Source organism: Trachypithecus francoisi, unplaced genomic scaffold, assembly GCF_009764315.1.
Source record: "Trachypithecus francoisi isolate TF-2019V2 unplaced genomic scaffold, Tfra_2.0 Lachesis_group12, whole genome shotgun sequence".
Taxonomy (NCBI): Eukaryota; Metazoa; Chordata; class Mammalia; order Primates; family Cercopithecidae; genus Trachypithecus; species Trachypithecus francoisi.
The window spans coordinates 3,180,103-3,192,723 of NW_022681457.1; the positions used below are offsets into that span (position 1 = coordinate 3,180,103).

Genomic DNA, 12,621 nt, shown 5'->3' on the forward strand with positions numbered 1-12,621 from the left:
TCTGGTGGTCTTCTTCGGGGAATTAAAGGACTGGGGCACAACAACTCGTGTGTATGTGTGTGTGTGATGAGACAGAGTTTTGCTGTGTGTGTGTGTGTGTGTGAGATGAGACAGAGTTTTGCTGTGTGTGTGGTGTGTGTGTGTGATGAGACAGTTTTGCTCTGTATGTGTGTGTGTGTGTGTGTGATGAGACAGAGTTTTGCTGTGTGTGTGGTGTGTGTGTGTAATGAGACAAAGTTTTGCTGTGTGTGTGTGATGAGACAGTTTTGCTGTGTGTGTGTGTGTGATGAGACAAAGTTTTGCTCTGTGTGTGTGATGAGACAGAGTTTGGCTCTGTTGTGTGTGTGAGATGAGACAGAGTTTGGCTCTGTTGCCCACGCTGGAGTGCAGTGACGCGATTTCAGCTCACTGCAACCCCTGCCTCCCGGGTTCAAGCGATTCAAGCGATTCTCATGCCTCAACCTCCCGAGTACCTGGGACTACAGGAATGCGCCACCACGCCCGGGTAATTCTGTATTTTTAGTAGAGATGGGGTTTCACCATATTGGCCAGGCTGGTCTTGAACTCCTGACCTCAAGTGATCCGCCCGCCTCGGCCTCCCAAAGTGCTGGGATTATAGGCGTGAGCCACTGCACCTGGCCAGGGCTGTCGTGTATTGAGAGCCAGGTGTGCTTTTGTGTAGCTGTGAATGAGTAAAGGTGTGTTTGATGTGTTGCGTCTCTGGCTGGGTTGGGTTAGTCTGGATGTGCAATTGTGTAAATGGGTGAGGGTGATCACTTGTGAGTTATCATTTGTCATGTGTGTGTCTGTGTGTGTGAAAGAGAGAGAGAAGGAGAAAGAGGAGAGGAAAAAAAAGAGAGAGAGAGAGGTGGCCTCCCAGCCCATGAGTCATTACTAATTCCTCCAGCATCCCCCATTTCTGGGCAACAGAGGCCCCTTTGTTCAGAGTCGCAGAAGCAGTGAAGTCCTTTAGGCCCCTGGCAAGTTCTCAGCCCTGAGCCTGGTCAACAAAAGGCTCTCTGAGCTTTTGCATTGAGCCTGGCCACCTGCAGAGTGTGCTGAGGACATCAGTGAGGGCACAGGACGTGTGACAACCACAGTGGCTTGGCCATCGATGGAGGAGCCCAGGGGCTTAGAGAGGGCCTTCATGACGATAATATTGTTACAAGATAATTATGGGAAAACAGGTAAAACCATGACTGTCCTACAGATCTAAAAATGAACACGTGGGGTGGACATGGTGGCTCATGCCTATAATCAGCATTCTGGGAGGCAGAGGTAGGAGGATTGCATGAGCTCAAGAGTTTTGAGACCAGCCTGACCAACATGGTGAAACTCCATGCTACTAGAAATACAAAAATTAGCTGGTGCAAGGCTAAGGCAAGAGAATTGCTTGAACCCAGGAGGTAGAGGTTGCAGTGAGCTGAGACCGCGCCGTTGCACTCCAGCTTGGGCGACAAGAGTAAAACTCCATCTCAAAAAGGGAAGAGAAGAGAGGAGGAGAGAGAGGACAGAGGAGAGAGGAGAGGGAGAGGACAAACATATGTGGGGATAGGGTTGTCCGTCTACCGGACAGAACTCATTAGCGTGCCTGCAGAGAGAAGAATTGTTTTACATTGCCCTGGCTCATCTATAATTTACACAATTGCAAAATACATCCCATAGGATCAATTACTCTGAATGATGTTTGTAATTTTTTTTTTTTTTTTTTTCTAGCCAGAGTCTCACTCTGTCACCCAGGCTGGAGTGCAGTGGTGCGATGTTGGCTCACTGCAACCTCTGTCTCCTGGGTTCAAGTGATTCTCCTGCCTCAGCCTCCCGAGTAGCTGGGACTACAGGTGCCCGCCACCATGCCTGGCTAATTTTTGTATTTTTAGTAGAGACGAGGATTCACCCTGTTGGCCAGGCTCGTCTCGAATTCCTGACCTCATGATCCACCCACCTTGGCCTCCCAAAGTGCTGGGATTACAGGCGTGAGCCACCACGCCCGGCCTGAATGATGTTGTTAAGGGTTGAATTGGGTCTATTCCCAAAATTGGCATGTTGAAGTCTTAACTCACCATACTTTAGAACATGACCTTACCTGGAAGTAGGGTCATACTGGAGTAGGATGATCCCTAAACCATCATGACTTGTGTCCTTACAAAATTTAGAAATTTGGGCCTGGAGAGGTAGCTCATGCCTATAATCCCTGCTGTTTAGGAGGCTGAGACAGGAGGATCACTTAAGCCCAGGAGTTTGAGAGCAGCCTGGACAACATAGCAAGACCTTGTCTCTACAAAATATTTTTAAAAATTGGCTGGGGGCGGGCCTGGTCCTCAACACCTGTAATTCCAGCACTTTGGGAGGCCGAGGCAAGCGAATCACTTGAGGTCTGGAGTTGGAGACCAGCCTGGCCAACATGGTGAAAGCCCGTCTCTACTAAAAATACAAAAATTAGCTGGCCATGGTGGCGTATGCCTGTAGTCCCAGCTTAGGAGGCTGAGGCTGGAGAATTGCTCGAACCTGGGAGGCAGAGGTTGCAGTGAGCCTAGATTGCACCACTGCACTCCAGCCTGGGTGACAGAGACGCCCTCTCACAAAAAAAAAAAAAAAAAAAAAGCTGGGTGCGGTGGCTCACACCTGTAATCCCAGCACTTTGGGAGGCCGAGGCAGGCAGATCACAAGATCAGGAGATGGAGACCATCCCGGCTAACATGGTGAAACCCCGTCTCTACTAAAAATACAAAAAAAAAAAAAAAAAAAAAAAACTAGCCAGGAGTGATGACAGGCGCCTGTAGCCCCAGCTACTCGGGAGGCTGAGGCAGGAGAATGGCGTGAAGCGAGGAGGCGGAGGTTGCAGTGAGCCGAGATCACGCCACTGCACTCCAGCCTGAGTGACAAAGTGAGACGCTGTCTCAAAAAAAAAAAAAAAAATATATATATATAGTGTATGTATATATTTATTTTGTACATATATTTTTGTGTATATACATATCTATATATAATTCGTTTTTATAGAGATGAGGTCTCACTATGTTGCCCAGGCAGAGGTTTGGGTTTTTGTTGAGGGCTCCGGGAGCCACAGAAGATAGCTCTATTTGTGGGGCATTCACTTTTTGCATTAAATCCGCCCCAGATCAGGGGGATCAGACCGAGGTGGGTGGAGTTGACTTGAACTTTGTCTGCTTAGGGTTCTAAGAGGTAAAGACTAGGGGATATGGGGACAGGGAAATCCCAGATAGAGTTAACCTTTTTTTTTTTTTTTGACACAGTCTCGCTCTGTCACCCAGGCTGGAGTGCAGTGCTGCAATCTCAGCTCACTGCCTTCCGCTTCCCGGGTTCAAGTCATTCTCCTGCCTCAGCCTCCCAAGTAGCTGGGATTACAGGTGCACGCCACCGCATCTGGCTAATTTTTGTATTTTTAGTAGAGACAGGGTTTCACCACGATGGCCAGGCTGGTCTTGAACTCCTGACCTCAAGTGATCCGCCTGCCTCGGCCTCCCAAAGTGCTGGGATTACAGGCGGGATTACCGCACCCAGGCGGGATTACCGCACCCAGCCACTAATGTATTATTATTGTCAGGCCTCTGAGCCCAAGCCAAGACATCGCATCCCCTGTGACTTGCAAGTATACGCCCAGATGGCCTGAAGTAACTGAAGAATCACAAAAGAAGTGAAAATGCCCTGCCCCGCCTTAACTGATGACATTCCACCACAAAAGAAGTGAAAATGGCCGGTCCTTGTCTTAAGCGATGACATTATCTTGTGCCTGGCTCATGGTGGCTCAAAAAGCTCCCCCACTGAGCACCTTGTGACTCCCACTCTTGCCCGCCACAGAACAACCCCCCTTTGACTGGAATTTTCCTTTACCTACCCAAATCCTATAAAATGGCCCCACACTTATCTCCCTTCGCTGACTCTTTTCGGACTCAGCCCGCCTGCACCCAGCTGACTAAAAAGCTTTATTGCTCACACAAAGCCTGTTTGGTGGTCTCTTCATACGGAGGCGCATGACAATTGTTACTCTGTAGAGACGCATCTGGCTATGTTGCCCAGGCTGGTCCTGAATTCCTGGGCTCAAGCGATGCTCCTGCCTCTGCCTCCCACAGCGCTGCGGTTACAGGAGTGAGCCCCCGCGCCCTGCGGCTGCAGATCTTTATAAGGCAACTGTGCGCTCTGGAACGCTCCCTGAAAACCTCTCCCTCAACCCCCTCTCTCCTCCCTCACCTGGTCTACCCCAATCCTTCCCCCTTCCTAGGGAAGGTAAGGGACTCGAGAATCTCGCCCTGCTTCTGTCCCCACCGCGCCGTTCCCCACCCCCGCGGTGAAAGGACTACCCTTGAGGCTGATTCTGGGTCCAGCTGGGAGCGGCGGGCCCTGAACCACCTCCCCCCGCGGGCCGTACCATTCTGGCCGGGAGGGACCTGGGAGGGGACGCGCGGAGGGCTTCCCCTAGAGACTGCCTCTCTCAAGACTCTCTCCAGCCCAACAGGGGGATGGGAAGGAGACTTGTGTGGGGGCCTCGGCTGGGGGGTCGCGGTTCCCTCGTCCCCCGCCTCGGCGCCTCTCCGCCCACCGCCCCTCCCTGGCATTGGTTGGCGCCAGAGGAAGCCGAGGCTCCATCCTTTCTGCGCAGGTTCCCGCAGCACTCACGCAGACCAAGCGCGTCCAGCTGGGACATTGGTGTGGCCCCGGCGTCCGCTCCGCAGCGGATGTGGCGGCCCCGAGCCATGGCTCTCGCCGTGCGAGTCGTTTATTGGTAAGCGCAACGGCCAGCGGCCCCCGTCCCCGACCCCCACCGGGACCCGATCCTCCGCACCCTCGGAGCCGGGGTCTGGGAGCGTCGGGGAGAGGACCCATGGGGACCCTGTATGGGAAAAAGGATTCCGGTGTGGGTGGGGTGGGCGTACGGAGGGGTGAAAAACAGCGGTGGTGCCCGGACCCTCTCTTCGGCTTGCCACGTTGGGCATCTCGGGTTATAAAAGGTGAGGCTGAGACGGGTGTGTGTCAATTTCGAACCCCCGACTCCGGGGCTCCGCTGGGAGGGGCTGGTGATCAGCTTTGTAAAGGGACCTAAGGCTCTTCCACCCTAAGGCTTCCTCTCCCCCAATATCCCGAACAGTCGCGGGGTGGGGACAGTGAGAACTCAGAAGGTTCGAGAATGTCCCAGCCTGTGTTTCAAAAGCACTTGAATTGTTGGCCTCTGCCCAGTGGGTTCCCTCGCCCACGAACCGCACTCCTTTTCTGGCCTCAGTTTTCCCGTCTGTGGCCAGAGGGAAGCTCTGTGTCAGCACTGAGCACGCTTAATTTCTACAAGTCTCAGGAAGGATATAATAGGGTAGGATATGAATTACTTTACGTTCTCTCCACTCCCCAGCACCTAATACTGTGCTGGCATGCAGTAGGTATTTAATAAACACGTGTCCAATGAATGTATCCTCCCAGGAATCCCTTAGAGGGGAATTTTAGGCCAGGCGCTGTTGATCACGCCTATAATCCAAACACTTTCGGAGGCTGAGGCGGGGGGATCACTTTAGCCCAAGAGTTCGAGACCAGCCTGGGCAACACAGGGAGACCCCTGGTCTCTACAGAAACTTGAAAACTTAGCCGGGCATGGTGGCACGCACCTGTAGTCCCTGCTACTTCGGAGGCTGAGGCAGGAGGATCACTGGAGCCCGGAAGGCGGAGGTTGCAGTGAGCTGAGATTGCACAACTGCACTCCAACTTGGGCAGCAGAGCGAGACTCTGTCTCAAAAGACAAAAAAAAGTGTAAATTAAAGAGAGGGGAATTTTAGTTCCGTCTTACAGGTGAGAAAACAGGCTGGGACTGGGGTGGGGGCAGGTCAGTAGCTTCAAGTCTGGACTGCAGGTGACGGGTAACTGGAACCTGGGTTCGCCGTCAGCTTTCCAATGTCTCTGCCTGCTCGACAAAGCAGAGGCAAGAGTGACATTTTGAGACGCCTACCAGGGGTGTGCACCAGATTCCAGTCCCAAAATAGCCTGCTGTGGGGGTTGGGCGAGCTTGTATGTCACCCTGGGGACTGGGAAGGTGTTCAGAATCTAGGAGCCGCAGGGCCAGGATGCGGTGGCTCACGCCTGTAATGTCAGCACTTTGGGAGGCGGAGGCAGAGGCAGGCGGATCCCCTGAGGTCAGGACTTCGAGACCAGCCTGGCCAACATTGTGAAAATACAAAAATTGGCAGGGCGTGGTGTAAGAATCCAGGAGCCTGCAGGGTTTTCCTTGGAGTTTTTCAAGGGCTGTGGGTGAGGGTGGTGGGCACAGGGAGTGGGTGGGGACCTTATTTGTGCTATTCTTCTCCTAATCCAGTTCTCCTGGTTTTCCCCCTGTCCCTGTCTCGTCTCTGTGGTCTCGTCTCCTCTCTCCCCTTTTTCCGCTCCCCCTTCTCTGTCTCTTGCTTGGTGTTGGTTTTCTGTGTGTCTCTGTGTGTCCCTGCGCCACCCCCTATGCTGTGTCCCAACACTCTGCCTGGCTGGTGCCTGTCTTCTCCCTTGAGGGCATCTGTCACCTCTTCTGCTTGGTCATCTGTATTCCTCTTTATTTCTTCCTGGCCCCACCTTGCTCTCTCCCCCCACCGCCTGTCTCTACCCTCCTCTCCCCATGCCCCACTTCTCCCTCTCTCCCCTGGGCCCGGATGTCTTGGACTCACCTACCAGTGGCGCTTGAGGCTACAAGTCCAAGGTAAGCAGGGTGGATGCCCGGGGACATTCCCGGAAGCTGGGGAGGGATAGAGTGCATGTCGGGAGGGGGACTGACTGGTATGATCCCTGCTGTGACCCCGAACCCCGTTTTCAGTATCTTCAGCTCAAGAAGAAGTTAGAAGATGAGTTTCCCGGCCGCCTGGACATCGTGAGTCTTGGGATAGGGAGAAAGACTTGAATACAGCCGCTGTGTCGGTCCCTTAGGCCTGGATGGCACTGGAGGGGGCGTTAGGTTGGCCCTACTCCCTTCACCCATGTTCTCCATCCCCTGGGAAGGGGAGGGTCTCCCCAACAGGACATCTCAGCCCCTCCAACATCCCCCCCACCCCCTTTCCTCAGCGTGGCGAGGGAACTCCCCAGGCCACCGGGTTCTTTGAAGTCACGGTAGCCGGGAAGCTGATTCACTCTAAGAAGGTATGTCTCTGTCTGTCCGTCCTGCCTCGTTTTGGGGCTAGCGTGGGCTCGGGGCTGAGGTTGGTGTCTTGGTCCCAGCTCACCCCTTCCCTCTTCCTCCCCTCCCTAGAAAGGCGATGGCTACGTGGACACAGAAAGCAAGTTTCTGAAGCTGGTGGCCGCCATCAAAGCCGCTTTGGCTCAGGGCTAATGCGCCCTGAAGGCAGAGGTGAGGGGCCCACTAGACAGGGACACCACCCTTTGGATCTCCTCCCTGCCCCATGCTCTGACTCCTTGGCCCAAGGTGGAGAGCCTAGGAGATGTCAGGGGACATCACGTGTGTCCCCAGAGCGAGCAGGATAAAGTTAGACCCGGGTGGTGAGATGGGGTCAGGGTGTGCAGGGTGACAGCTGAGATGGTGATGGGGTCAGAGGTCTGCAGGATGACAGCTGAGACAGTGGTGGGGTCAGGTGTGCAGGGTGACAGCTGAGACAGTGGTGGGGTCAGGTGTGCAGGGTGACAGCTGAGATGGTGATGGGGTCAGAGGTGGTGCGGGATGACAGCTGAGACAGTGGTGGGGTCAGGTGTGCAGGGTGATGGCTGAGACAGTGGTGGGGTCAGGTGTGCAGGATGACAGCTGAGACGGTGGTGGGGTCAGGTGTGCAGGATGACAGCTGAGATGGTGATGGGGTCAGAGGTGTGCGGGATGACAACTGAGATGGTGATGGGGTCAGAGGTGTGCGGGATGACAGCTGAGATGGTGATGGGGTCAGAGGTGTGCGGGATGACAGCTGAGATGGTAATGGGGTCAGAGGTGTGCAGGATGACAGCTGAGACAGTGGTGGGGTCAGGTGTGCGGGATGACAGCTGAGATGGTAATGGGGTCAGAGGTGTGCGGGATGACAGCTGAGACGGTGATGGGGTCAGGTGTGCGGGATGACAGCTGAGATGGTGATGGGGTCAGAGGTGTGCAGGATGACAGCTGAGATGGGTCAGAGGTGTGCAAGATGACAGCTGAGATGGGTCAGAGGTGTGCAAGATGACAGCTGAGTTGGTGGGGTCGGAGGTGTGCAGAGTGACAAGTGAGATAGGGTCAGAGGTGTGCAGGATGACAGCTGAGCTGGTGGTGGGGTCAGAGGTCTGCCCTAAAACAGCTCTCCGGGTTTGGGAATGAAAAGTGCTAGCCACCCAGCGGTCTTTGTACCATTGCTAGGAAACAGTTCCCACCCCAGCAGGTCATGTAACAGCGTCCGGCCGAGTTCCCAGCATGTTTTGAGACAGAATTTCCTTGCTCCACAATTTCGAGTAGGTCACTAATTATCATCGGGCTCGGAACCTGAGAGTTAGTTCTAGGAATATTCCAGACCTCATCCAGCTGCAGAAACATATCCACTTTAGAACTGAACATGAGTCCAAGAACGCTCTGGAAACAAATGCTCACTCTAGAACGGATTGTCTGCTCCAAAACAACCCTCGAGCTGACTCCCAGTTCCCCCCGTAGAGCTGAGAAGGAAACACACCACCAGCTCCCAACACACTGGAAACCTGAGCTCCCCTTCCCGGCCCAGCAACTGAGAAATGTGAGCCAGCCCCCAGACACTGGAATTCACCACTAGTTCCCGGAGTTGGCCACTGGTTCCTTACATACTGTTTTTCTTTTTGAGATGGAGTCTCCCTCTGTCTCCTGGGCTAGAGTGCAGTGGCGTGATCTCGGCTCACTGCAGCCTCTGCCTCCTGGGTTCAAGCAATTCTCCTGCCTCAGCCTCCCAAGTAGCTGGGATTACAGGTTTCCACCACCACACCCTGCTAATTTTTGTATTTGTAGTAGGTCTCACCATGTTGGCCAGGCTGGTCTTGAACTCCTGACTTAAGGTGATCCACCTGCCTTGGTCTCCCAAAGTGGTGGGATTACAGGTGTGAGCCACCGTGCCCGGCCTCCTTATGCACTCTGAACCAAGTATTGTTTCCAACCTAATACATTGTGGAACGAGTGGCAATTTCTGTATGAACCTCAGGAACAAAGTACTACTTTCCAGGACCTTCTGAGTCTGATTTTCCAGTTTTTAAGCCAGTATGGTCCAGATAAGCTTGAAACCCAACCCATTCTAGAACTTTTACTAGCCCTTTGTAGTAATAGTTACTAGCCCTTTGTTCTGGTCTCTGGCACTCCAGGGCCTACAGCATAGTTTACTTTTTTTTTTTTTTTTTGAGACAGAGTCTTGCTCTGTTGCCCAGGCTGGAGTGCAGTGGCCGGATCTCAGCTCACTGCAAGCTCCGCCTCCTGGATTCATGCCATTCTCCTGCCTCAGCCTCCCGAGTAGCTGGGTCTACAGGCGCCGCCACCTCGCCCGGCTAGGTTTTGTATTTTTTTAGTAGAGACGGGGTTTCACCGTTTTGGCCAGGATGGTCTCGATCTCCTGACCTCGTGATCCGCCCATCTCGGCCTCCCAAAGTGCTGGGATTACAGGCTTGAGCCACCGCGCCCGGCCTGAGCATAGTTTACTTTTTGAGGTGGAGTCTGGCTCTGTCGCCTAGGCTGGAGTGCAGTGGCATGATCTCAGCCCACTGTAACATCTGCCTCCTGGGTCCAAGGGATTCTCATGTCTCAGCCTCCTGAGTAGCTGGGATTACAGATGTCTGCCACCACGCCCGGCTAACTTTTGTATTTTTTTGTTGTGTTTTGTTTTGTTTTAAGACAGAGACTCACTCTGTCGCCCAGGCTGGAGTGCAGTGGCACGATCTCAGCTCACTGCAAGCTCCGCCTCCCAGGTTCATGCCATTCTCTTGCCTCAGCCTCCCGAATAACTGGGACTACAGGCACCTGCCACCACGCCCGCCTAATTTTTTGTATGTTTTAGTAGAGACGGTGTTTCACAATGTTAGCCAGGCTGGTTTTGAACTCCTGACCTCAGGTGATCCGCCTGCTTCGGCCTCCCAAAGTGCTGGGATTACAGGCATGAGCGACCGTGCCCGGAGATACTTTTTACCTGCCCTCTAAACTTCAGCACCAGTTCCCTCTCCATGCTGATCAAGAACAAAGTGTCCCATCCCAACACACTGTGGGCCCAAGTACCAGCTCCCAGCATGCCTTGTGCCAGAAAACTAGTTTCAGATGCATTGCACTGAAGTTCCATTTCCTAGAATTCTTTACTAGAGCAGAATGAGGTCATGTTCAGTGTGACTTGGGACGTGCCAATATGAAGTAATGCAGAAACGATATCTTGCCTTATGTGCAGGTCTGAAACAAAGCAAATCCCTCTAACATAAAGGAAAAGAAAAATGGAATTGCCCAATTCCAAAGCTGCATCAGCTGAATGCATCGTGGACTGGTGCTTTTGAGCGTGGGGGCGGGGTACCACCATGCAGGCTTTGAATTCTTTTTTTTTTTTTTGAAACAGTATCGCTCTGTCACCCAGGCTGGAGTGCAGTGGCACGATCTCAGCTCAGTGCAACCTCCAAATCTCAGGCCCAAGGGATTCTCCTGCCTCAGCCTCCTGAGTAGCTGGGATTACAGTTTTGCACCACCACGCCCAGCTAATTTTTCTAGTTTTTGTAGAGATGGGTTTTTTTCACCATGTTGCCCAGACTGATTCAAACTCCCGGGCTCAAGTGATCCGCCCGCCTCAGCCTCGCAAAGTGCTGGGATTACAGACGTGAGCCACGGCACCCGGCTATCTTTCTTTCTTTTAACACGGGCCCCAAGCCTGGCCTCTGTTCCCACAAACTGACTCCCTCCCCCAACCACCTCTTTTTCTCTCCACAGTCCAGCGACCTTGGCCCAGCCCCTCTCAGCAGACGCTTCATGATAGGAAGGACTGAAAAGTCTTGTGGACGCCTGGTCTTTCCCTGATGTTCTCGTGGCTGCTGTTGGGGGCAGAGATTGACGCCGCTGGTCTTTGCCTCTGTGTGGGAGTCTGTGTGTATGTCTTCCCCGGAATCCACACCACCCCACCCTCCTCCTGTCCCCTGGTTTCATCATATCTCTTTGCATACCCCATGTCTTCCCCAGTTGTCCCCTGGAGTTTGGGGGACGTCCTGCCTCAGGCATCCTTCTCAAGGGGAAGCCAAGAGAGGCATCAGGATGGGTGAGTTTCTGATTGCGGCGACGTTTGCAACCATTCACGATCCAATAAATATTGGAGGAATTTAACCGAATGTGCTTGTGAGAAGTGTATCCTTCTTGTTTTACCCCGGGCCTCCCCCCTCCAGGACCCTGTCCCAAAAATGAGTGACCGCATGTTGAGTGTTGAGTGCACCAGCCCTCTGTAAGGAAGCACCTTACAGCAATGCTGAGGTTATTATTTTTTGAGACAGTCTGGCTCTGGAGTGGAGTGGTGCGATCCCAGCTCACTGCAACCTCTCTTTCCCGGGGTCCAGTGATTCTCCTGTCTCAGCCTCCCGAGTAGCTGGGACCACAGGTGTGCACCACCATGCCTGGCTAATTTTTCCTTTTTTTTTTCTTTTTCTTTTTTGTTTATTGAGACAGAGTCTTGTTCTGTCGCCCAGGCTGGTGTGCAGTGGCGCAATCTCGGCTCACTGCAACCTCCGCCTCCCGGGTTCAAGCGATTCTCCTGCCTCAGCCTCCCATGTAGCTGGAATTACAGGTGCCCGCCACCATGCCCAGCCAATTTTTTGTATTTTTATTAGAGATGGGGTTTCGCTATGTTGGCCAGATGGGTCTCGAACTCCTGACCTTGTGTCCCTCCCACCTCAGCCTCCCAAAATGCTGGGACTACAGGTGTGAACCACCGTGCCAGGCCTAATTTTTGTATTTTTATTTATTCTTATTTATTTATTTTTGAGACAGAGTCTCGCTCTGTCACCCAGGCTGGAATGCAGTGGTGTGATCTCGGCTCACTGCAACCTCTGCCTCCCGGGTTGAAGCGATTCTCCTGCCTCAGCCTCCTGAGTGGCTGGGACTACAGGCTTGTGCCATCATGCCCGGCTAATAGGATTTTATATTTTTAGTAGAGACGGGGTTTCACCATGTTGATCAGGCTGGTCTTGAACTCCTGACCTCGTGATTTACCCGCCCTCGGCCTCCCAAAGTGCTGGGATTATAGGCATGAGCTGCCATGCCCGGCTGTTTTTGTAACTATTGATAGCCATGAAGTGCGTGCACGCTTTACTCCAATCAGGTACAATTTTAAACTGATTCACTCAAACCTTGACCCACTCATTCTGGGAGGACAGAAATAAAATGGTTCCTCTCCCAAGTCAAATGCTGCTGGCTCCTGAAACCCACCACATTCCATGGATCTCTGCCCAGTGACATTTGGGAAACGTTAAGACAGCCATCAACAATAGCATCAAGAGGCCGGGTGCAGTGGCTCATGCTTGTGATCCCAGCACTTTGGGAGGCCAGGGTAGGCGGATTGCTTAAGGCCATGAGTTTGAGACCAGCCTGGCCAACAAGGTGAAACCCCATCTCTACTAAAAATACAAAAATTAGCCAGGTGGTGGCAGGTGCCTGTGGTCCCAGCTACTCAGGAGGCTGAGGTATGAGAATCGCTTCAACTTGGGAAG

The 12,621-nt window shown here is 53.1% G+C and overlaps 1 long non-coding RNA gene across 1 annotated transcript; it reads left to right on the forward strand.

Moving 5' to 3' along the window:
- Nucleotides 1-4,511: 4,511 nt before the first annotated feature.
- On the forward strand, nucleotides 4,512-11,250 carry LOC117091483. The gene is made up of 6 exons (XR_004440436.1): nucleotides 4,512-4,741; nucleotides 6,658-6,682; nucleotides 6,797-6,850; nucleotides 7,042-7,116; nucleotides 7,226-7,324; nucleotides 10,859-11,250. It is a non-coding gene; the product is annotated as an uncharacterized LOC117091483 (long non-coding RNA).
- The last annotated feature ends 1,371 nt before the right edge of the window (nucleotides 11,251-12,621 follow it).